Source organism: Apium graveolens, chromosome 10 (genome assembly GCF_009905375.1).
Source record: "Apium graveolens cultivar Ventura chromosome 10, ASM990537v1, whole genome shotgun sequence".
NCBI classification, from domain to species: Eukaryota; Viridiplantae; Streptophyta; class Magnoliopsida; order Apiales; family Apiaceae; genus Apium; species Apium graveolens.
In genome coordinates this window covers 7,357,789-7,383,776 of record NC_133656.1, presented here as the reverse complement: position 1 = coordinate 7,383,776, position 25,988 = coordinate 7,357,789, and positions in this window count along the sequence as shown.

Here is a 25,988-nt window from a genome sequence, read left to right as displayed (position 1 = left end):
CAACTACAAATCAATCTAGTGATGATTTTTATTCCTTGGAAGAGCTGGAGCAATTGGAAGATGAATCAATGGCCCAAATTGTTAAGAGATTCTCTAATGTCAGATTCAGGAGGAATCCCAAGCTTAAGTACAAGTCCAACTGCAACAAATTCCAGAAAGGTGGATCTTCATCCTCTAACACCAGCAGTGGTGGATACAAAACAGGGATGGTTGATCGGGGCACCATTAGATGCTATAACTGCAATGAGTTGGGACACTTTGCCACAGAATGCAGGAAGCCAAAGCAAGTAAGGAAGAACTCTTATGATTCCAATCAGAAGAGTAACTCTGAAAGGGCTTATCTGGCAAAGGGAAGAAGCTGGGATGATACTGATAGTGAAGATGAAGAAGAAGGGAATCTTGCTCTTATGGCTATTGAGGGAAAAGCTTCATCGTCAAGAAAAGAGGTAAAATATACTGATGCTGAATTAGTATATCATCTAGGAGGCAACTTAGATAATGCACGTCGTGATGATGAACTGTTAAGTTTACAGATCAAAGACCTTGAGAAAGAGGTCAATGAATTAAGACTTGTGCATATTAATAAAGACAAGTTAAAAGAACAAGTATCTTTTCTAGAGAATAGAGTTGACTGTTATAGAAAACTCGAAACTATTCTCAAAGACAAGATCACCGGTCTTGAGACTAAGGTTAGAGCCTACTTCAATTCTTGTTCGAAGGCTAAAGAGTTCTACAGTAAGCAAGCTGTTAATCAAACATCTGGAATAGGTTATGATTACAATGCTGCTATTGGAGAATTAGGCATAAACTCCCCTCCTCATGTTTGTGCTAAAGGGAGGGAAGTACCACATGTGCTTAAGGGTGTTGATGAACCCCTCTATAAAGCATCAATTGTTGAACCATTTGATGCGACCTCTTCTGTTATTCAAGAAGAAATACGTGCTGAGGATCATGCTTATGAGAAGATTGTTTCCAAGTCAAGTGAGTCGAAAGTTCCAGTCAAAGTTGTGAAAGCAACTGAGACTAACTCAGACACACATGAGTTGGATAACAATAATGCTATGTCTACCATGCATAAATTACCTGCTGTTAATCACTCTCATAAAGCATGTGGTGTTGCTAATTGTATGTCTTGTGCTTTTAATATGATGTATGCTTATTTTAATGGTAAGCATGTATCTAATGATAAGACTACTCATCGTCAGCATGTGAATTACAAGAAGCATGATAGGTCTAAGACTGCTAGTCCTTCTAAGGCTCGAAAGGAGACATTTGTGCCTAAGCTTAAACAGAAATTTGTTAAGGCTGTTTACAAGGTCAAATGTTCAGTCATTGAGAAAGTTGAGACAATTAAAATTAAAAATGTTGTTTTGTCTGACAAAGGACAGTTCTACAAGTATGCCGGGCCCAACCAAGTTTGGGTTCCGAAGAAGGTCTAATCCATTTGAAGTGCAGGGCAGTATACAGGTGTAACCGGTAGTGTGGATTCTTGACAAGTGGATCATCAAGACTTATGACCGGAGATAGAGCCCTGCTATCAAATGTGGATTGAGAAAGCTGGCCCCCTGATTACCTTTGGAGATAACATCAAAGGTTTATCTGAGGGATATGGCTGTTTGCATGCTGGGAATGTTATCATTGTAATTTTGTATATTGTGCTAGGTTATTATCAGGAAGCAGTATCCAACATATAGCACCAGTGATGAGACTTGGGAATATTACGACATATCAAGCACCTGCTGCACATTACACTTGGAATTGTACTCTAGTAAGATGTGTACAAGTGTACTCCTGGTTGGTAAGTATAACACCCTCCAAATCCGGGTATAGATTTGGGGCATTATTAACAACAATTACCAACTATACCTGCACAAGCGGAATATTAATATAATAATTACCCCGAACTATCACTACTTAGGATCTTTTAAGGGTTGAGTTTGGAAACAAGAATCATGCACTACACTTTATTACAAACCCAACTAAATAAAACCTGTCTCAAGAACTCTCTTTATTACAAAACTTTATTCTATCTACAGTATCACTACGCAATCTTTTATTCAAACTACACAAAACTTTTATTCAACCCAACATTACTACTTATCCTGCTACACCTGATCTGGAAATTCAAAGCTCTCTTCGGGAATAGGAAGGAACACTCTTGGTATAAGAGGGTCCCGCTGCTTGACTCGCTTCTTGACTATGCGGGTCCTGATGGGTTTCATTCTCTACCTTAACTGTAAAACAATAGGAGTGACAATAAAAGAAATGAGCCAAAATTGCTCAACAAGCCTGCAACAATATATATATTATAAAGAGAGAGAAATAAATGAACCAATAAGCTGCTGGTTTGAACAACCATCTGTATCTGTATATGATAATAATTTGCCAATGATGGCGAGTGCCAAATGAACAAGACTGGAAACAAGAACCAACATATGCACTATAATCTGCTGATCAGTCAGAATATAGTGCGGATCTATACCCAACTGCATAGACCCAACCAACATAAGGAGTACTCAGGCAACTATGGCCTATTAATTAATGGTCTGGAAAAAACCCAGCCTTTATAGTAACCATCCAGTCCAAGGCTGAGCATCCGGAACAATCGGTATGCTATTGATATATCCCAACACCAGGATATACCAGAATATATGTAACAAGGGTAAAGGAATTGAAATATGAACAGGGAATTCAATAAATTGGGTAAATCAAGAATTGAAATGAAATGGAACAAGTGATAATAAATGGGTAACAGTGTATATGAACAATGATTATCAAAGAGAATTGATACGATAGAAAGGAAATATAAATCACTATTCTGAATTTAGAATAGGGGAAAAACTTGCCTTGCGCGTACTTAACCTGGTTTAACTCACTGTCTTCTGACCCTAGCTTGCTCTGCCTTGCTAACACTGAACAAATCATGGAAAGATAGGTGTTTAGATAATTTACTACATACGTGTATCTTGAATTGATATCACGCAACCTTATCAGTCTACCCATGCGTTTCTATCTGACTCGCATATATATATATATACATACATTTATACAGCACATCTATTCATATAATCACATAAAGCACGTAGCACGTAAAGCACATAATTAATTTCTAGATTTATAATTATTTTTTAGAATCAATTCTGGGCTTATACATGCATTACTAGTCGTATCTGATTTTATTATAATTTTTCGGGATTTATTCGGCTCAATTATATCCCTACTAGGACCTACGAACTATCAATTATCACCAAACCACTCTTTTTCAGAAGAAATTATAACTTACAACCATTTTTATTGGATTCGTCTCATTTTTATGAGTCTAGGGGTCTTCGTTTCACTCAAATCGGACTAACGGTTGAATTGTTATGAAGTAAATACGGATGATTTAATTTATTATTCATTATAAATAATTATTACAACCTTTTAAATCCTAAAATAATTTTTACATAATTATTTAAGAAAAATCAAAGTCAAAAATAATTTTTTTATAATTTTTGGAGTTAAAATGAAGAAGTTACGATTTATTGAAAATTATGTGATTAATTATCGAAATAATTAATCACCTTTTTAAATATTGAATAAATAAATAACTAATAAACAATTAATAATTGCTTATTTAATAATCTAAAATAATAAATCTCTAATTATCAGGATTAATCACAATTTATTATAATATTTATAACTTATCGATATTTATTCGATTAGATCGATTATTTACAAATAATCGATCGATTCTATTAACAGATACGCTATTTATCGAATATCTACTATGTGCTCGAATTATAATCTAACTCAACGATTAATTACTCGTATAAATACGAGCTACTCGCAATCCTCATATAATTATCGAACTATTACATTATTACTGAAACTTATACGATTCGTTAATCAATTAATTATCGGTATTTAATTATACGATACAAATAATCACTACAATATTATTCGAATAACTATCGCTCGAATAATAATTCTCATTATCGAATCATTACTCGTAATAATAACTAATTATCGAATTATTAATCATATTATTTAATTATTTTTAATCCTTATTTATTAATTAATTACCTAATTATTAATTAATTACCTAATTATTAATTAATTAGATAACTAATAAATAATTAGATAAATAATTAAATAATTAAATAATTAAATTAGAATTTATAAATTAATAAAATAATTTAGAAATTAATAATACTATTTTTTCAGGATTTAAAACTAATTTTTAATTAATTATTAGAATTTTTAAAACTGATTTTCTGATTTTAGAAAATATAATAAATAATTAATATATCAGAAACACAACACAGGTTTTCAGATTAGGGTTTTTAGGATCAAACCCGGGTCGAAACCGGGTTGCAACCGGGTCGTCCCCAACCCAAACGGGTCGGGAAGAACACCGGCTGTAATTCCAGAATCCGACGCCGGCGGACTGATTCCGGCGAGACGAAAAACATGGCCAAAACGTTCGATTCCAGGCACGTTCTTCCCCGTTCTTGTTCCACAGCAATCACACGTCGTTCCCTTCTAATCCTCCTTCCTCGTTCATCGACACAGCAGCCGGAAAACGAAGAAACGCGGCGGCGGCGGCTAAACTCCGGCGAGCTCGAAACGGACATCAACAAACACAAACCTGGTACCAATCGACAGGAAAAACGATGATCTACACGACTATGCTAACAGAATCATCAAACAATCAACAGAAATCAAAACCCGAATTCAAGAATTAAACCCGAAAATATAAATTTCTATTCAATCAATCAAACACGAAAAACAATTACATAATTGAAAACTAGAGATCATAAGCTTCAAAACGAATACTCACACGCTCGATTTGGACTCCGGAATCACGATCAAAATCGCCTTTGATCCTCCTGCTCTGTTCTTCACAAACCCTAACCCTAATTCCCTTTTCTGATTTTCTTTTTATTTTCTGATTTTTAAGTATAATTAACTGATTTAATTAATAATAATTCAGGTATTTATATTTATGAAAATAATACCCCTAAGTAAAATTAAGGGTCTAATTACACTCCTAATAAAAATATTTGGGCCCAATTTTTATAATTTTTGGGTATTAATAATGAATTTTTAAATATCCAATAAATACAAAATAAATACTAAAAATTCCCAAAAATTGTGAAAAATACAAAAATACAAAGAAAAATGATATATGATAATTTCATGATCATATAAAAAAAATGTGATTTTTGTGGGGTTTTTGGTACCCGAAGGGGTCCGGAAAAGTCGTTTTTCGCGAAAAAGGTCAATTTGTAAAACGTCTAGGGGTTCAGAATAGCGATACGGTATAGGGCATTTTTGGCAAAATAGGGCCAATGATTTTGTTTGAAATACGGGCTTTTAAAACATAGTTTTGAGCTGTACAGGTTTTGATATAATATATATAACTGACGATAGAACGCTCAATAAATATCCAAAACACGTTTGGATCAAAACAACCAACACATAACACATAGCAGTTAGGGTTCAACGACTTAACACATTTAATCACATAATAATACTCATAATTATTACTATTATAATATAATACAAGCGTAATTCCTCGGTCGTTACATTCTCCCCCCCTTAACAAGATTCTGTCCTCAGAATCTAATTATGCAAATAACTGAGGATACTTTTCTAGCATTTCACTTTCAAGCTCCCAGGTTGATTCTTCAACCACTGGGTTTCTCCATAAAACTCTCACTAATGACACAGACTTATTTCTTAATACCCTCTCTTGCCTATCTAGAATTCTTATTGGCTGTTCTACATATGACAAATCTGCCTGAAGTTCTACTGGTTCATACTCTATTACATGCCTTGTATCAGGATTATACCTCTTAAGCATAGATATATGAAATACGCTGTGAATGTGCTGCATATGGGGTGGTAGAGCTAATTCGTACGCAACCTTCCCAATTTTCTTCAAAATCTCAAATGGTCCAACGTATCGTGGCTTCAATTTCCCTTTATTGCCAAATCTGGTCAATCCTTTCCATGGCGATATTTTGAGCAATACGTGTTCTCCTTCCTGATAGTCCATATCCTTCCTGGCTTGGTTTGCATATCTGCTTTGTCTGTTTTGTGCTGCCTCGATTCGTTTTCGAATAAGATTAATCTTTTCTTTTGTCTGCTGAATTAATTCTGGACCCAAAATCTTGCGTTCTCCAACTTCATCCCAATGCACAGGTGATCTGCATTTCCTCCCATATAATGCTTCATACGGTGGCATTCCAATACTGGCGTGATAGCTATTGTTATAAGAAAATTCCACTAGGGGTAAATGTTCATCCCAACTGCCTTCAAAATCGATCGCACAAACTCGTAGCATGTCTTCAATCGTTTGAATTGTCCTTTCACTTTGGCCGTCAGTTTGCGGATGATAAGCTGTACTCATATTCAACTTCGTTCCTAGACATTCTTGGAATTGTCTCCAAAATCTTGAATTGAAACGAGGATCTCGATCCGATACAATTGATACTGGTACTCCATGACGCATCACAATTTCTTTGAGATACATGTGCACTAATTTGTCGAGCGAAAATCTTTCATTAATTGGTAGAAAATGTGCCGACTTCGTAAGTCTGTCAATGATTACCCATATCGCATCATGATTTGCCCTAGTCCTCGGTAGTCCTACCACAAAATCCATCGCTAGATGTTCCCATTTCCATTCTGGAATGTCTAATGGTTGCAATAACCCACTCGGACATTGGTGTTCTGCTTTAACTCGCTGGCATGTGTAGCATTTACTCACCCATTCTGCTATCTCCTTCTTCATATTCGGCCACCAAAAGTTTTCCTTCAAATCGCGATACATTTTCGTGCTTCCTGGATGAATGGAATACTTCAAATTGTGCGCATCTCGCATAATTTCTTCTTTTAATTCTGCCACGTTAGGGATCCAGATTCTTGACGCAAAATGTAAAATTCCTTCATTATCTTTCTGAGTTGTAATCTCTTCTCCTGTTAAGTTGTCGTCTTGACTCATCACTTCTTCTTGACAACGGCGAATCTTTTCCAGCAATTCTGGTTGGAAAGTCATAGCGTAGATAGTTTCTGCAGATTCATTAGGAATACGAATTTCGATTTCCAATTTGTCGAATTTCCCTGGCCAATTCTTCGCATGAAGTCAACCGATTCAATCTTTCTTTTCTGCTTAGCGCATCTGCTACAACATTTGCTTTTCCTGGATGATAACTGATTGTAACATCGTAATCTTTAATCAATTCCAGCCATCGACGTTGTCGCATGTTTAGTTCCTTTTGCGTGAAGATATACTTCAGACTTTTATGATCCGTGTAGATTTCACATTTCTCACCGTACAGATAATGTCTCCACAGCTTCAATGCAAATACAATTGCTGCCAATTCCAGATCATGCGTAGGATATTTCTGTTCATGAGGTTTAAGTTGTCTCGACGCATATGCAATGACGTTACCATGTTGCATCAACACACATCCTAAACCACGATATGAAGCGTCACTGTAAATAACAAAAATTTCCTTGCTCGTCTGGCAGTACTAATACTGGTGCCGTCACCAACCGATTCTTCAACTCTTGAAAACTTTCTTCACACTTACTATTCCATTCGAACTTTTCACTTTGTCGAGTTAACTTGGTCAGCGGTGTAGCTATCTTCGCAAAATCTTTGACAAATCTTCGATAATATCCTGCCAAACCTAAGAAACTTCGAACCTCTGTCGGCGTCTTTGGTCTTTCCCAATTCAACACGGCTTCAATCTTTGCTGGATCAACTTGAATGCCTTCTCTGCTGATGATGTGCCCTAAAAACTGCACTTCTTTCAACCAAAATTCGCATTTGGAAAATTTTGCATAAAGCTGCTCCTTCCGTAATATCTCCAATGTCGTTCTTAAATGCACTGCATGCTCTTCTTCCGTCTTTGAATAGATCAAAATGTCATCAATAAATATAATGATAAACTTATCCAAATACTTCTTGAATATTCGATTCATCAAATCCATAAATGCTGCAGGTGCATTCGTCAATCCAAAAGCCATTACAAGAAATTCATAGTGTCCGTACCTTGTTCTAAACGCTGTCTTTGGAATATCTTCGGCCTTGATCTTTAACTGATGATAGCCTGATCGTAAGTCAATTTTCGAAAACCATGCTGCTCCTTTTAGTTGATCAAATAAATCATCAATGCGAGGTAAAGGATATTTATTCTTGATAGTTAACTTGTTCAGCTCACGATAATTAATACACAGTCGCATACTACCATCCTTCTTTTTCACGAACAATACTGGCGCACCCCATGGGGATACACTTAGCCTTATAATTCCTTTGTCAAGAAGTTCTTGCAACTGCTTTGCTAATTCCCTCATTTCAACAGGTGCCATTCTATATGGAGCTTTCGAAATTGGTTCAGTCCCTGGCGTCAAGTCAATAGTGAATTCGATTTCTCGATCTGGTGGAAGTCCTGGTAATTCGTCCGGAAAAACATCAAGAAATTCACAAACTACAGGAATATCTTCAATCTTCAAATTTCCCTTATCAACATCCCGTACATAGGCTAAATAAGCTTGACATCCTTGACGTAGCAATCCTCTCGTCTGCATTATTGATAGGAATTTCTGCTTTTGCTTCTCACCTTTAAATATTACCGTTTCATTTTCTTCAGTTTGCAATTTCACTCTCTTATTCGCACAGTCAATTTGAGCATTATTACTAGACAGCCAATCCATTCCTAAAATAATATCAAACTCCCCTAACCTAAAAGGTATCAAATCAACTGAAAAATGACATCTCCCTATCTCAATATCACAGCTCGGACATACTCGATCTACTGCAACCTGATCATTATTCGCTAATTTTATAACTAACACTTCATCCAACCACTGAATCTCACAATCTATCTTAGAGATAAAGGCTTCAGAAATAAAAGATCTAGTAGCTCCTGAATCAATCAATACTAAAGCATTTACGGAATTTACAGGGAGTGTACCTGCAACCACATTCGGACTCTGTACCGCTTCCTTCATTGACATGTTGAAAGTTCTTGCTCTGGGCTGATTTTGCTGTGGTAGTGGAGGTGGAGGTAATGCTAAAATTCTTGGAATACTGGCAGCCATTGCAATTCCTCTGCAGTCTTTGGCGATATGTCCTTTTCTCCCACATTGGAAACAAGTAACTTCTATTTTTCCCATTGGACATTCTCCAGAATAGTGTCCCCTTTGCTTGCACTTAAAACACGTAACATTTAGCTTGTTGCAAACTCCTGTATGCTTTCTACCACACGTTCTGCAATCAGGTATAGGCGGTCGAATAAGCCTTTGCTGAATTGGGGCAGGTAGTCGATTACCCATCCTCTGGTTGTTTTGTTCTGGTCTCCTAAAGTTTACTTTTCCTCGAGCTTGAAATCCCGGCCTTTTGTTGAAACGATTCTGAAAATTCCCTGGTCCTTTCTCTTTCTGAGCTGCTTCGCTTTCTCCTTCAATAATCATAGCCTTCTGAACAACAGCCGTATAAGTTGTCAATTCAAACACAGCTACCCTGCTACGAATCCATGGTTTTAGTCCTTGCTGAAATCTCTTGGCCCGCTTCTCGTCCGTATCCACCTGCTCTGGAACAAACCTTGCCAATTCAGTAAACTTGGTTTCATAATCCGCAACCAATAAGTTGTCTTGTTTCAGCTCCAGGAACTTGATCTCCATCTGGTTCTTCATAAAACGAGGAAAATATTTCTCCAAGAAAAGATCAGTGAATCTGTTCCAGGTCACCACACCTTCTTCCAAAGCTTTCTTTGATTCCCACCAGTAATTAGCTTCGCCTTTTAGAAAATAGCTAGCGAAATCTGTCTTCTGCTCTTCCTCAACCTTTACCAACGAAAAAGCCTTTTCCATCTCTTTCAGCCAAGCTCTCGCTTTTGTAGGATCTGTGGAACCCATAAATTCCGGTGGCTTCACCGACTGAAATTGCTTGAAAGTAGTCGTAGGTGCTGCTGGTGGTATTTGATGTCCTGGATGAGCGGCTTGCTGTAACATCTGTTGTTGGAACTGCTGTTGCTGCTGCTGCATTTATTGTTGCATCATCAACATCTGCTGTTGCATGAGATTAAACATCTGATCCATCTGTTTATTATTGTTTTGGCCCTCGGTGTTTCCATTCGATGAGTCGGGCTGCGCTTTTCTCTTAGGTGCCATTTTTCTGGTAAATAAATAATGGATCTTATTTAATAATAGTATATTAAACATATATTAAAATAGTCGATTTGAGAAAATAAAATAACTTATTAAATAACTGAATAGATAAAACAGTATGATATGTTTTAAATTTTTTTTTTTTTTACAACATGATCGTGAATAAAACTACATTTGTAAATATGCAATGGTACTGAAATAAATGTAAATGCTTAAATGACTGGAAATAAAATAAAGAAAACGTGCAAAAGATTATCTCATATATATATATATATATATATAGGTAGAACACCAGCTACATGTGTCAGTGCTTGATACAAAAACCTATGATATAACAGTCGTACTGCTACTACTATCAGTCAGAGTCAGTAGCTACACTCATACAAACTAGTCATACAATACTATGCTGCCTCTATCTACCAAATATACATAATACAACACTCATTGATCTGCTAATCTCAAAATCCTGGTGGTACATGGCTCAACTCCTCCTGCACTGCCTCTAGCACTGCCTCGGTAAGTCCCAATGCTCTGCGATATGCTGTCTCCGCACTAAGATCCTGCTGTCTCAAATCAGTAAGCTGCTGAAAACTAACCCGGTGAATATGATGTAGTCTCTCTCTCAGTATATAATCCGGTCGTAATGCTCTGACAGGACCATCCGTCTGTGTCTCATACAATCCAAGGATCTCTCTATACTGGTTCTGCCATCTAATCCTCTCCTCTCTCTGCCTGAAAGCGCTGGTAAGTCACGGTATGATGCTCATGAAGATCAGTGCTGGAACCTCGAGAAGGTAATGGTCCATCTACCACGATCTCATCTATAAACTCCGGCTGAGGAAACTGATAAACTCCTGAAACAGGTGCATAAATGGCTAATGGGGCAGGAAATAAGACAGGCTGCTCCATAGGCGCATACACAGGCGGCTCTGCCTCTGGCTCCATCGGTGGCATCTCTGGAATCTCGACTGGTGGCATAGGAATCTGAGGCTCTAAATCCTCCCACTGCGGAAGATCAACCATATCAGGAATATCAAACATCGGAAACTCTAATGGTGGAATATCTGGTATCTCTGGCTCAACGTATGGAAAATAATCTGCAAAACCTGGTACCTCCGGGGGAAGTGGTATCTCTGGTGCTGGCTCAGGTGGCAATGGAGGTAAGATCTGCTCTGACACTGGGGCTACTACCTGTGCATCCACTGGATCTGTCTCGGTCCTCTCCGTAGATGATGATAAAGAAGCCATCTAATATACATAAAAATAATAACACAAAACAATCAAATCACAATCCTATAACTCATAACTTCTAATCACATAGACAAACAATCCTAACACTCTTACTCTCATCCTATCTTATTTTCCTATCTTATCTTAACCCTAACATTCTTGTTTTCCAAGGTCAATCCTAAGCTCTGATGCCAACTATAACACCCTCCAAATCCGGGGTATAGATTTGGGGCATTATTAACAACAATTACCAACTATACCTGCACAAGCGGAATATTAATATAATAATTACCCCGAACTATCACTACTCAGGATCTTTTAAGGGTTGAGTTTGGAAACAAGAATCATGCACTACACTTTATTACAAACCCAACTAAATAAAACCTGTCTCAAGAACTCTCTTTATTACAAAACTTTATTCTATCTACAGTATCACTACGCAATCTTTTATTCAAACTACACAAAACTTTTATTCAACCCAACATTACTACTTATCCTGCTACACCTGATCTGGCAATTCAAAGCTCTCTTCGGGAATAGGAAGGAACACTCTTGGTATAAGAGGGTCCCGCTGCTTGACCCGCTTCTTGACTATGCGGGTCCTGATGGGTTTCATTCTCTACCTTAACTGTAAAACAATAGGAGTGACAATAAAAGAAATGAGCCAAAATTGCTCAACAAGCCTACAACAATATATATATATATTATAAAGAGAGAGAAATAAATGAACCAATAAGCTGCTGGTTTGAACAACCATCTGTATCTGTATATGATAATAATTTGCCAATGATGGCGAGTGCCAAATGAACAAGACTGGAAACAAGAACCAACATATGCACTATAATCTGCTGATCAGTCATAATATAGTGCGGATCTATACCCAACTGCATAGACCCAACCAACATAAGGAGTACTCAGGCAACTATGGCCTATTAATTAATGGTCTGGGAAAAACCCAGCCTTTATAGTAACCATCCAGTCCAAGGCTGAGCATCCGGAACAATCGGTATGCTATTGATATATCCCAACACCAGGATATACCAGAATATATGTAACAAGGGTAAAGGAATTGAAATATGAACAGGGAATTCAATAAATTGGGTAAATCAAGAATTGAAATGAAATGGAACAAGTGATAATAAATGGGTAACAGTGTATATGAACAATGATTATCAAAGAGAATTGATACGATAGAAAGGAAATATAAATCACTATTCTGAATTTAGAATAGGGGAAAAACTTGCCTTGCGCGTACTTAACCTGGTTTAACTCACTGTCTTCTGACCCTAGCTTGCTCTGCCTTGCTAACACTGAACAAATCATGGAAAGATAGGTGTTTAGATAATTTACTACATACGTGTATCTTGAATTGATATCACGCAACCTTATCAGTCTACCCATGCGTTTCTATCTGACTCGCATATATATATATATACATACATTTATACAACACATCTATTCATATAATCACATAAAGCACGTAGCACGTAAAGCACATAATTAATTTCTAGATTTATAATTATTTTTTAGAATCAATTCTGGGCTTATACATGCATTACTAGTCGTATCTGATTTTATTATAATTTTTCGGGATTTATTCGGCTCAATTATATCCCTACTAGGACCTACGAACTATCAATTATCACCAAACCACTCTTTTTCAGAAGAAATTATAACTTACAACCATTTTTATTGGATTCGTCTCATTTTTCTGAGTCTAGGGGTCTTCGTTTCACTCAAATCGGACTAACGGTTGAATTGTTATGAAGTAAATACGGATGATTTAATTTATTATTCATTATAAATAATTATTACAACCTTTTAAATCCTAAAATAATTTTTACATAATTATTTAAGAAAAATCAAAGTCAAAAATAATTTTTTTTATAATTTTTGGAGTTAAAATGAAGAAGTTACGATTTATTGAAAATTATGTGATTAATTATCGAAATAATTAATCACCTTTTTAAATATTGAATAAATAAATAACTAATAAACAATTAATAATTGCTTATTTAATAATCTAAAATAATAAATCTCTAATTATCAGGATTAATCACAATTTATTATAATATTTATAACTTATCGATATTTATTCGATTAGATCGATTATTTACAAATAATCGATCGATTCTATTAACAGATACGCTATTTATCGAATATCTACTATGTGCTCGAATTATAATCTAACTCAACGATTAATTACTCGTATAAATACGAGCTACTCGCAATCCTCATATAATTATCGAACTATTACATTATTACTGAAACTTATACGATTCGTTAATCAATTAATTATCGGTATTTAATTATACGATACAAATAATCACTACAATATTATTCGAATAACTATCGCTCGAATAATAATTCTCATTATCGAATCATTACTCGTAATAATAACTAATTATCGAATTATTAATCATATTATTTAATTATTTTTAATCCTTATTTATTAATTAATTACCTAATTATTAATTAATTACCTAATTATTAATTAATTAGATAACTAATAAATAATTAGATAAATAATTAAATAATTAAATAATTAAATTAGAATTTATAAATTAATAAAATAATTTAGAAATTAATAATACTATTTTTTCAGAATTTAAAACTAATTTTTAATTAATTATTAGAATTTTTAAAACTGATTTTCTGATTTTAGAAAATATAATAAATAATTAATATATCAGAAACACAACACAGGTTTTCAGATTAGGGTTTTTAGGATCAAACCCGGGTCGAAACCGGGTTGCAACCGGGTCGTCCCCAATAATTAATATACAAAGAAAAATGATATATGATAATTTCATGATCATATAAAAATAAAAATGTGATTTTTGTGGGGGTTTTGGTACCCGAAGGGGTCCGGAAAAGTCGTTTTTCGCGAAAAAGGTCAATTTGTAAAACGTCTAGGGGTTCAGAATAGCGATACGGTATAGGACATTTTTGGCAAAATAGGGCCAATGATTTTGTTTGAAATACGGGCTTTTAAAACATAGTTTTGAGCTGTACAGGTTTTGATATAATATATATAACTGACGATAGAACGCTCAATAAATATCCAAAACACGTTTGGATCAAAACAACCAACACATAACATATAGCAGTTAGGGTTCAACGACTTAACACATTTAATCACATAATAATACTCATAATTATTACTATTATAATATAATACAAGCGTAATTCCTCGGTCGTTACAGTAAGTCAAAAGAGGAAGTCAGTGCACCACAGTTCATGAACTTTGCAGTTGCAGATCTATTGGACTATGCAATATCTTCTTCACAATCTCACTTCAGGTTGGTATGAACTAGTATACTGCTCAAGCAATCGTCAAGGACATGGTATGGCAATCTAACTGCAGTTACAATTTTATATGAATAAGTAGAGTCGTCATATTTATAACTATCTTATCACTAAGCACAATCATATTGTTTTATATGTGCAGTTGTATATTGTTTATGCAATATAACAATTAGTATCTAAAGTACTTGACAAGTATCGGTCAATGATATCTTGTTAACATTATGTTGCAGATATTTGTAAGCTTTTGACATGAATGAGAATTACTTAGACTTTACCCTAAGTGATCAATGTTTTATCAAAAACTCATTCATATTGAAAAACAAAAATTAAACTTCTTTCTACATTAGTGATTTCTTATTTCATGTAAAATCTTTTGAAATCATTATTGTAAATCATTTTCTCTCTATTACCATATATTTTGTGATACAGGTTCAGTCTCCAATGACTTTCTTTCATTGACAGTCATGAGGTTGAAAACCCACAACGTCTATCCCAGACTGTAAAGACAAACACAGAAACAGAACCAACCAACACTCTCTTACCACTAAATGTAGTATGAAAGAGCGTGAGGGAGATAGTGCCTTAGTGCACCACATAAGGAAGGTTCTGTAGTCAACCCAGTAGCTCTGTCTCATACATAGATGAGTAGTATTTAAACCGAGACAACTGCTAGCCCCCATACATCTTCTCAAAAAGATGTAATGGCTGAAAAGGCACGAAAACAGTTACTAGATTCATTCTCTCAACAGGGTGAGTCTATTGAATTTTGCCTGTCGGCCAAGGTATCCGATGTAATGTCACCACTTCAAACATAATCAATTCTTGATGCACAAGGAGAGGTTACACACACAAAGGATGAGTTGACGGAAACAAGAGTTTTGACCATTTTAAGGTCAGATTCGATTGTTCAAGGTTCGTTAGTGGACCAATTGCCTTTACAGGTGTTAGGAGAGGATACTGATCCAAAAGCCATATGTCAGTGGTTAGTGTCTACCTCCCCAGGCTTAAATCCCCTGGATGCATCTGCGGATAGTGGATCTGACATAGGTGCAGATCGGCAACTTGTTGACAATGATTCAGATATTACCTGATAAGTCACAAGGAAATGTCTTCACAGATATTAGAAGGGAACTTTGATCTTTATGCTAAATTCATTGGATCATTGTTTACCTTCCCAGAATTCAAATCTGGAACCCTAAAAGGGAAACTAGCAACTTGTAAATTATGACTCAGATTCATCTGACGAGTTTAACAAGGATGGGGATTTGCGAACTCCCATTGCACCACCTGTGACCTCCTTAAGGATGGCTAAGGTGATTTTCCTTGCAGGTACAGCTGGATTATGGAGCTATGAGAGAAGAGTGATACACTTGTGAGAATGAGTGTAAACACGAGTGGAGAGAAGAGTGAAAAACATGTGAGGTACACTAAAACAGGATCACACACTCACAGTGAGGAAGAAAGAGAAACTACTTGTTATTTCTTTTCAACCAAGTGAAATATGAGAACTCCTTCAGACGATGGCATACATTCCTTCTTTAAGGGGGAGATAAAAGCTTAAGAAATAGTTTGGAGGATTCCTCAACTAAGGGGGAGAAATAGCAGGGAGGAAGAAAAAGATCATATGTACACTACACCACACCATTGTTGTTTGTAACTACGGATCCTATTGTACGGGAGAGGTGGTAAACACAAGGTGATTTTCTAGTAAGGGAAGAAGTTGTTTTCAAAATAGGAGTACCATTGGATTTTATCTGCGGATCCTATTATACGGGAGAGGTGGTAAACGAAGGTGATCTTCTTTAATCAGTTGATTCTCATAGGGGGAGAAGCAAGAGAGATATGGGCTTCTCAACAGGAAATGTGGTTGTACAAATGAAGATGGAACTACTTGAAGATATGTTCAGTCTAGAGGAACATCTACTTGGAATCTGGAAAATGTTAAATCTCATCCAGAATTTTTCTGCTATTTACTTTGCATGTATGTTTATATCTTTTTCTTATTTGTTAGTTGAGTTATCCTCTAGGTATTTGTGTGTTATTGTCTAACAAACAAATAGGGGGAGATTGTAAGTCATATGTCATAGCCTATTTGTATATTCGAGGATTTACAAGATTTTAATTGGTTTAAAATCTGCTTAAATTCAAAACAAGACAATTCATTTGAACTAGTATGACAATCGGTATGACAATTGATAGTCATACCGAAAGTCATGCCAATACATTTAATTGTCTTATTAGAATTTCTGTTTAGATTAAAATCTGTTATTAATTCAGCAAGACAATTTATTTGAACTAATATGACAATCGGTATGACAATCAATAGTCATACCGAAAGTCTTGCTAGTTCATTTTGATTGTCTTGCTAGTTGTAAATATTGTCATACCAGGAGAGGTGGTAAACACAAGGTGATTTTCTAGTAAGGGAAGAAGCTGTTTTCAAAAGGGGAGTATCATTGGCTTTTATCTGCGGATCCTATTGTACGGGAGAGGTGGCAAACGAAGGTGATCTTCTTTAATCAGTTGATTCTCATAGGGGGAGAAGCAAGAGAGATATGGGCTTCTCAACAGGAAATGTGGTTGTACAAATGAAGATGGAACTATTTGAAGATATGTTCAGTCTAGAGGAACATCTACTTGGAATCTGGAAAATGTTAAATCTCATCCAGAACTTTTCTGCTATTTACTTTGCATGTATGTTTATATCTTTTTCTTATTTGTTAGTTGAGTTATCCTCTAGGTATTTGTGTGTTATTGTCTAACAAACAAATAGGGGGAGATTGTAAGTCATATGTCATAGCCTATTTATATATTCGAGGATTCAACTCAACTCAAATAAGAATGTAATAAGTAAATAGTGGATCTACCGTCAGAGAGATCTCGCAAAGTAACATCTGTCAAAGGATAAAGAAACATTGTTCATCTGCAGACTTGAAGATTCACTGGAAGAAGTTCAAGAATTTGATCATGCCTCAGTGATATAAATCAAGATCGTGGATTTAATCAAGTGACAGAGATCTCGTCAGAGTATCATTAATTACAAGGATTTAATCTGAAGAAAATCAAAGTGTCAAAGTCAAGACATGAAGAAACGTCACGGAAGTTAGTCACTCATGAACCAGACAGTACATCGAGTGTCAACGTTGAAGTGGTGGAATTGATTCATAATTCTCAGTGATTTTCAGAAGATATTCAGAAGAATGGATGCTGCTCAGGGTTAGTATTAATTCTCTATTAATTAATTAAGTTATATAATTTAATTAAGAAAATAAATTATATCTGCAAAGATTAATTTATTGATTAATTAAATTAATTGATTAATTAATTCAGAATTAATTTTAGGAATTTTCAGAAGTTTAATTGGATTAAATTCAATCTTAAATCAGCAAGACAATTGAAAATGAACTAGCATGACAATCTGGATTGTCATACCGATTGTCATGCCAGTTCAAAAGATTGTCCTACCGATAGTCATGCTGGTTCAAACGATTGTCTTGCTAGCTCAAACGGATAGTCTCACCGATTGTCATACAAGCTTAAAGGATTGTCATTCCAATTCAATTAATTCGGCTGTTGATAAATAGAAGCAGAAGTCATTCAACTCAAAAAAATCTCAATCATACAGAACACATTCAAGAACAAAGAAAAAAAAGCAGCCGCCTTGAAACATTTTATTTTCTTCTCTGCTTACATCAAGATCAAAATTCTAGTTTGTTAATCTTAAATCCAAACCACTAGAATTATTTATCTTGTTCTTGTGTAACAATCTAGCGGATCAAAATCCCTAGAACTTAATCTCAAATCGCGTTTAGCATTTGATTCTAATTATTGCAAAAATAGAAAAAGTTCATGTCGAATTTATTCTAGATTTATGTAATTGATTTGAGATTAATACCTTGTAATCGATACAGTTGTTGTAACACCTTTCAAGTTTAATAATATTTTTATTTAACTTGAATTTTGTTTCACATTTTTTATTCCGCATTTATTTGATTATTTGGTACTGTTTGTATTCAACCCCCCCTTCTACAAACACATTGGGACCTAACAATTGGTATCAGAGCCTTCTGATTAACGAACAAATCAAGATCCTAGACTTTTGTGATTTTTCAACTCCTTGAATTTTTATTTATTCAAAAATTCATAATGACTTCACATAAAGTTGGAACCGTTAATATTCCACAATTTGATAAAGAGAATTATATCATGTGGAAGAAGAAGATGCTATTATTTTTACAAGTTGCAAATCCCAAATATTCAAACTTGTTAAAGAAGGGTATAAAAACTCCGATGGTTATTGAACCGGAGGTAATAATAGATGGTGTGATGACTACTAAAGCTAGAACCTATCCAAAAGAGCCCAAAGATTTTACTCCTGCTGAGAAGGAAGAAGCCTCCTTGGATGCCAGCCTTCAATTAATATTAATTGATTCCCTTGATCCCTTGATGAACAGACATGTGATGAACTGTAAAAATTCTAAACACATGTGGGAAACTATTGAGGTAATTAATGAAGGCACAGAGGAAGTTAGGGAGAACAAGTTGGAAATCCTAACCTCTGAATATGAACATTTCAAATCAAATCCAGGAGAAGGAATTACTGAAGTGTTTGAGAGGTACAATGCGTTGATCAACAACCTGAACATCAATGGAAAGTATTATTCAATCAGGGAGGTCAACAAAAAGTTCCTTTTAACACTGCCAGCTCATCTTGAACATAGAATCACTGCCATTAGAGAAGCTAGAGATCTGAGTGAGATTTCTTTGGACAGGCTCTATGGAGTGTTAAAAACCTATGAGTTGGAGCAGATTCAACAGAAGGAAGTCTATGGGAAGGATAGAATGGTCAGCACATCTACTGCACTTGTAGCTGAAGGTCAACAACAATAACAATCTCAACAATTAGAAAGAATGGTACAGTTTTCCAAGGGTGAGGAAAATGAGTTAGTAGCAGAATATGATCCTCCTACTACAAATCAATCTAGTGATGATTTTTATTCCTTGGAAGAGCTGAAGCAATTGGAAGACGAATCAATGGCCCAAATTGTCAAGAGATTCTCTAATGTCAGATTCAGGAGGAATCCCAAGCTTAAGTACAAGTCCAACTGCAACAAATTCCAGAAAGGTGGATCTTCATCCTCTAACACCAGCAGTGGTGGATACAAAACAGGGATGGTTGATCGGGGCACCATTAGATGCTATAACTGCAATGAGTTGGGACACTTTGCCACAGAATGCAGGAAGCCAAAGCAAGTAAGGAAGAACTCTTATAATTCCAATCAGAAGAGTAACTCTGAAAGGGCTTATCTGGCAAAGGGAAGAAGCTGGGATGATACTGATAGTGAAGATGAAGAAGAAGGGAATCTTGCTCTTATGGCTATTGAGGGAAAAGCTTCATCGTCAAGAAAAGAGGTAAAATATACTGATGCTGAATTAGTATATCATCTAGGAGGCAACTTAGATAATGCACGTCGTGATAATGAACTGTTAAGTTTACAGATCAAAGACCTTGAGAAAGAGGTCAATGAATTAAGACTTGTGCATATTAATCAAGACAAGTTAAAAGAACAAGTATCTTTTCTAGAGAATAGAGTTGACTGTTATAGAAAACTCGAAACTATTCTCAAAGACAAGATCACCGGTCTTGAGACTAAGGTTAGAGCCTACTTCAATTCTTGTTCGAAGGCTAAAGAGTTCTACAGTAAGCAAGCTGTTAATCAAACATCTGGAATAGGTTATGATTACAATGCTGCTATTGGAGAATTAGGCATAAACTCCCCTCCTCATGTCTGTGCTAAAGGGAGGGAAGTACAACATGTGCTTAAGGGTGTTGATGAACCCCTCTATAAAGCATCAATTGCTGAACCATTTGATGCGACCTCTTCTGTTATTCAAGAAGAAATACGTGCTGAGGATCATGCTTATGAGAAGATTGTTTCCAAGTCAAGTGAGTCGAAAGTTCCAGTCAAAGTTGTGAAAGCAACTGAGACTAACTCAGAAACACATGAGTTGGATAACAATAATGCTATGTCTACCATGCATAAATTACCTGCTGTTAATCACTCTCATAAAGCATGTGGTGTTGCTAATTGTATATCTTGTGCTTTTAATATGATGTATGCTTATTTTAATGGTAAGCATGTGTCTAATGATAAGACTACTCATCGTCAGCATGTGAATTACAAGAAGCATGATAGGTCTAAGACTGCTAGTCCTTCTAAGGCTAGAAAGGAGACATTTGTGCCTAAGCTTAAACAGAAATTTGTTAAGGCTGTTTACAAGGTCAAATGTTCAGTCATTGAGAAAGTTGAGACAATTAAAATTAAAAATGTTGTTTTGTCTGACAAAGGACAGTTCTACAAGTATGCCGGGCCCAACCAAGTTTGGGTTCCGAAGAAGGTCTCATCCATTTGAAGTGCAGGGCAGTATACAGGTGTAACCGGTAGTGTGGATTCTTGACAAGTGGATCATCAAGACTTATGACCGGAGATAGAGCCCTGCTATCAAATGTGGATTGAGAAAGCTGACCCCCTGATTACCTTTGGAGATAACATCAAAGGTTTATCTGAGGGATATGGCTGTTTGTATGCTGGGAATGTTATCATTGTAATTTTGTATATTGTGCTAGGTTATTATCAGGAAGCAGTATCCAACATATAGCACCAATGACGAGACTTGGGAATATTACGACATATCAAGCACCTGCTGCACATTACACTTGGAATTGTACTCTAGTAAGATGTGTACAAGTGTACTCCTGGTTGGTAAGTCAAAAGAGGAAGTCAGTGCACCACAGTTCATGAACTTTGCAGTTGCAGATATATTGGACTATGCAATCTCTTCTTCACAATCTCACTTCAGGTTGGTATGAACTAGTATACTGCTCAAGCAATCGTCAAGGACATGGTATGGCAATCTAACTGCAGTTACAATTTTATATGAATAAGTAGATTCGTCATATTTATAACTATCTTATCACTAAGCACAATCATATTGTTTTATATGTTCAGTGGTATATTGTTTATGCAATATAACAATTAGTATCTAAAGTACTTGACAAGTATCGGTCAATGATATCTTGTTAACATTATGTTGCAGATATTTGTAAGCTTTTGACATGAATGAGAATTACTTAGACTTTACCCTAAGTGATCAATGTTTTATCAAAAACTCATTCATATTGAAAAACAAAAATTAAACTTCTTTCTCCATTAGTGATTTCTTATTTCATGTAAAATCTTTTGAAATCACTATTGTAAATCATTTTCTCTCTATTACCATATATTTTGTGATACAGGTTCAGTCTCCAATGACTTTCTTTCATTGACAGTCATGAGGTTGAAAACCCACAACGTCTATCCCAGACTGTAAAGACAAACACAGAACCAACCAACACTCTCTTACCACTAAATGTAGTATGAATGAGCGTGAGGGAGATAGTGCCTTAGTGCACCACATAAGGAAGGTTCTGTAGTCAACCCAGTAGCTCTGTCTCATACATAGATGAGTAGTATTTAAACCGAGACAACTGCTAGCCCCCATACATCTTCTCAAAAAGATGTAATGGCTGAAAAGGCACAAAAACAGTTACTAGATTCATTCTCTCAACAGGGTGAGTCTATTGAATTTTGCCTGTCGGCCAAGGTATCCGATGTAGTGTCACCACTTCAAACATAATCAATTCTTGATGCACAAGGAGAGGTTACACACACAAAGGATGAGTTGACGGAAACAAGAGTTTTGACCATTTTAAGGTCAGATTCGATTGTTCAAGGTTCGTTAGTGGACCAATTGCCTTTACAGGTGTTAGGAGAGGATACTGATCCAAAAGCCATATGTCAGTGGTTAGTGTCTACCTCCCCAGGCTTAAATCCCCTGGATGCATCTGCGGATAGTGGATCTAACATAGGTGCAGATCGGCAACTTGTTGACAATGATTCAGATATTACCTGATAAGTCACAAGGAAATGTCTTCACAGATATTAGAAGGGAACTTTAATCTTTATGCTAAATTCGTTGGATCATTGTTTACCTTCCCAGAATTCAAATCTGGAACCCTAAAAGGGAAACTAGCAACTTGTAAATTATGACTCAGATTCATCTGACGAGTTTAACAAGGATGGGGATTTGCGAACTCCCATTGCACCACCTGTGACCTTCTTAAGGATGGCTAAGGTGATTTTCCTTGCAGGTACAGCTGGATTATGGAGCTATGAGAGAAGAGTGATACACTTGTGAGAATGAGTGTAAACACGAGTGGAGAGAAGAGTGAAACACATGTGAGGTACACTAAAACAGGATCACACACTCACAGTGAGGAAGAAAGAGAAACTACTTGTTATTTCTTTTCAACCAAGTGAAATATGAGAACTCCTTCAGACGACGGCATACATTCCTTCTTTAAGGGGGAGATAAAAGCTTAAGAAATAGTTTGGAGGATTCCTCAACTAAGGGGGAGAAATAGCAGGGAGGAAGAAAAAGATCATATGTACACTACACCACACCATTGTTGTTTGTAACTACGGATCCTATTGTACGGGAGAGGTGGTAAACACAAGGTGATTTTCTAGTAAGGGAAGAAGCTGTTTTCAAAAGAGGAGTACCATTGGCTTTTATCTGCGGATCCTATTGTACGGGAGAGGTGGTAAACGAAGGTGATCTTCTTTAATCAGTTGATTCTCATAGGGGGAGAAGCAAGAGAGATATGGGCTTCTCAACAGGAAATGTGGTTGTACAAATGAAGATGGAACTACTTGAAGATATGTTCAGTCTAGAGGAACATCTACTTGGAATCTGGAAAATGTTAAATCTCATCCAGAACTTTTCTGCTATTTACTTTGCATGTATGTTTATATCTTTTTCTTATTTGTTAGTTGAGTTATCCTCTAGGTATTTGTGTGTTATTGTCTAACAAACAAATAGGGGGAGATTGTAAGTCATATGTCATAGCCTATTTGTATATTCGAGGATTTACAAGATTTTAATTGGTTTAAAATCTGCTTAAATTCAAAACAAGACAATTCATTTGAACTAGTATGACAATCGGTATGACAATTGATAGTCATACCGAAAGTCATGCCAATACATTTAATTGTCTTATTAGAATTTCTGTTTAGATTAAAATCTGTTATTAATTCAGCAAGACAATTTATTTGAACTAATATGACAATCGGTATGACAATCAATAGTCATACCGAAAGTCTTGCTAGTTCATTTTGATTGTCTTGCTAGTTGTAAATATTGTCATACCAGGAGAGGTGGTAAACACAAGGTGATTTTCTAGTAAGGGAAGAAGCTGTTTTCAAAAGGGGAGTACCATTGGCTTTTATCTGCGGATCCTATTGTACGGGAGAGGTGGTAAACGAAGGTGATCTTCTTTAATCAGTTGATTCTCATAGGGGGAGAAGCAAGAGAGATATGGGCTTCTCAACAGGAAATGTGGTTGTACAAATGAAGATGGAACTACTTGAAGATATGTTCAGTCTAGAGGAACATCTACTTGGAATCTGGAAAATGTTAAATCTCATCCAGAACTTTTTTGCTATTTACTTTGCATGTATGTTTATATCTTTTTCTTATTTGTTAGTTGAGTTATCCTCTAGGTATTTGTGTGTTATTGTCTAACAAACAAATATGGGGAGATTGTAAGTCATATGTCATAGACTATTTGTATATTCGAGGATTCAACTCAACTCAAATAAGAATGTAATAAGTAAATAGTGGATCTACCGTCAGAGAGATCTCGCAAAGTAACATCTGTCAAAGGATAAAGAAACATTGTTCATCTGCAGACTTGAAGATTCACTGGAAGAAGTTCAAGAATTTGATCATGCCTCAGTGATATAAATCAAGATCGTGGATTTAATCAAGTGACAGAGATCTCGTCAGAGTATCATTAATTACAAGGATTTAATCTGAAGAAAATCAAAGTGTCAAAGTCAAGACATGAAAAAACGTCACGGAAGTTAGTCACTCATGAACCAGACAGTACATCGAGTGTCAACGTTGAAGTGGTGGAATTGATTCATAATTCTCAGTGATTTTCAGAAGATATTCAGAAGAATGGATGCTGCTCAGGGTTAGTATTAATTCTCTATTAATTAATTAAGTCATATAATTTAATTAAGAAAATAAATTATATCTGCAAAGATTAATTTATTGATTAATTAAATTAATTGATTAATTAATTCAGAATTAATTTTAGGAATTTTCAGAAGTTTAATTGGATTAAATTCAATCTTAAATCAGCAAGACAATTGAAAATGAACTAGCATGACAATCTGGATTGTCATACCGATTGTCATGCCAGTTCAAAAGATTGTCCTACCGATAGTCATGCTGGTTCAAACGATTGTCTTGCTAGCTCAAAAGGATAGTCTCACCGATTGTCATACAAGCTTAAAGGATTGTCATTCCAATTCAATTAATTCGGCTGTTGATAAATAGAAGCAGAAGTCATTCAACTCAAAAAAATCTCAATCATACAGAACACATTCAAGAACAAAGAAAAAAAAGCAGCCGCCTTGAAACATTTTATTTTCTTCTCTGCTTACATCAAGATCAAAATTCTAGTTTGTTAATGTTAAATCCAAACCACTAGAATTATTTATCTTGTTCTTGTGTAACAATCTAGCGGATCAAAATCCCTAGAACTTAATCTCAAATCGCGTTTAGCATTTGATTCTAATTATTGCAAAAATAGAAAAAGTTCATGTCGAATTTATTCTAGATTTGTGATAATTGATTTGAGATTAATACCTTGTAATCGATACAGTTGTTGTAACACCTTTCAAGTTTAATAATATTTTTATTTAACTTGAATTTTGTTTCACATTTTTAATTCCACATTTATTTGATTATTTGGTACTGTTTGTATTCAACCTCCCCTTCTACAAACACATTGGGACCTAACAATTGGTATCAGAGCCTTCTGATTAACGAACAAATCAAGATCCTAGACTTTTGTGATTTTTCAACTCCTTGAATTTTTATTTATTCAAAAATTCATAATGACTTCACATAAAGTTGGAACCGTTAATATTCCACAATTTGATAAAGAGAATTATATCATGTGGAAGAAGAAGATGCTATTATTTTTACAAGTTGCAAATCCCAAATATTCAAACTTGTTAAAGAAGGGTATAAAAACTCTGATGGTTATTGAACCGGAGGTAATAATAGATGGTGTGATGACTACTAAAGCTAGAACCTATCCAAAAGAGCCCAAAGATTTTACTCCTGCTGAGAAGGAAGAAGCCTCCTTGGATGCCAGCCTTCAATTAATA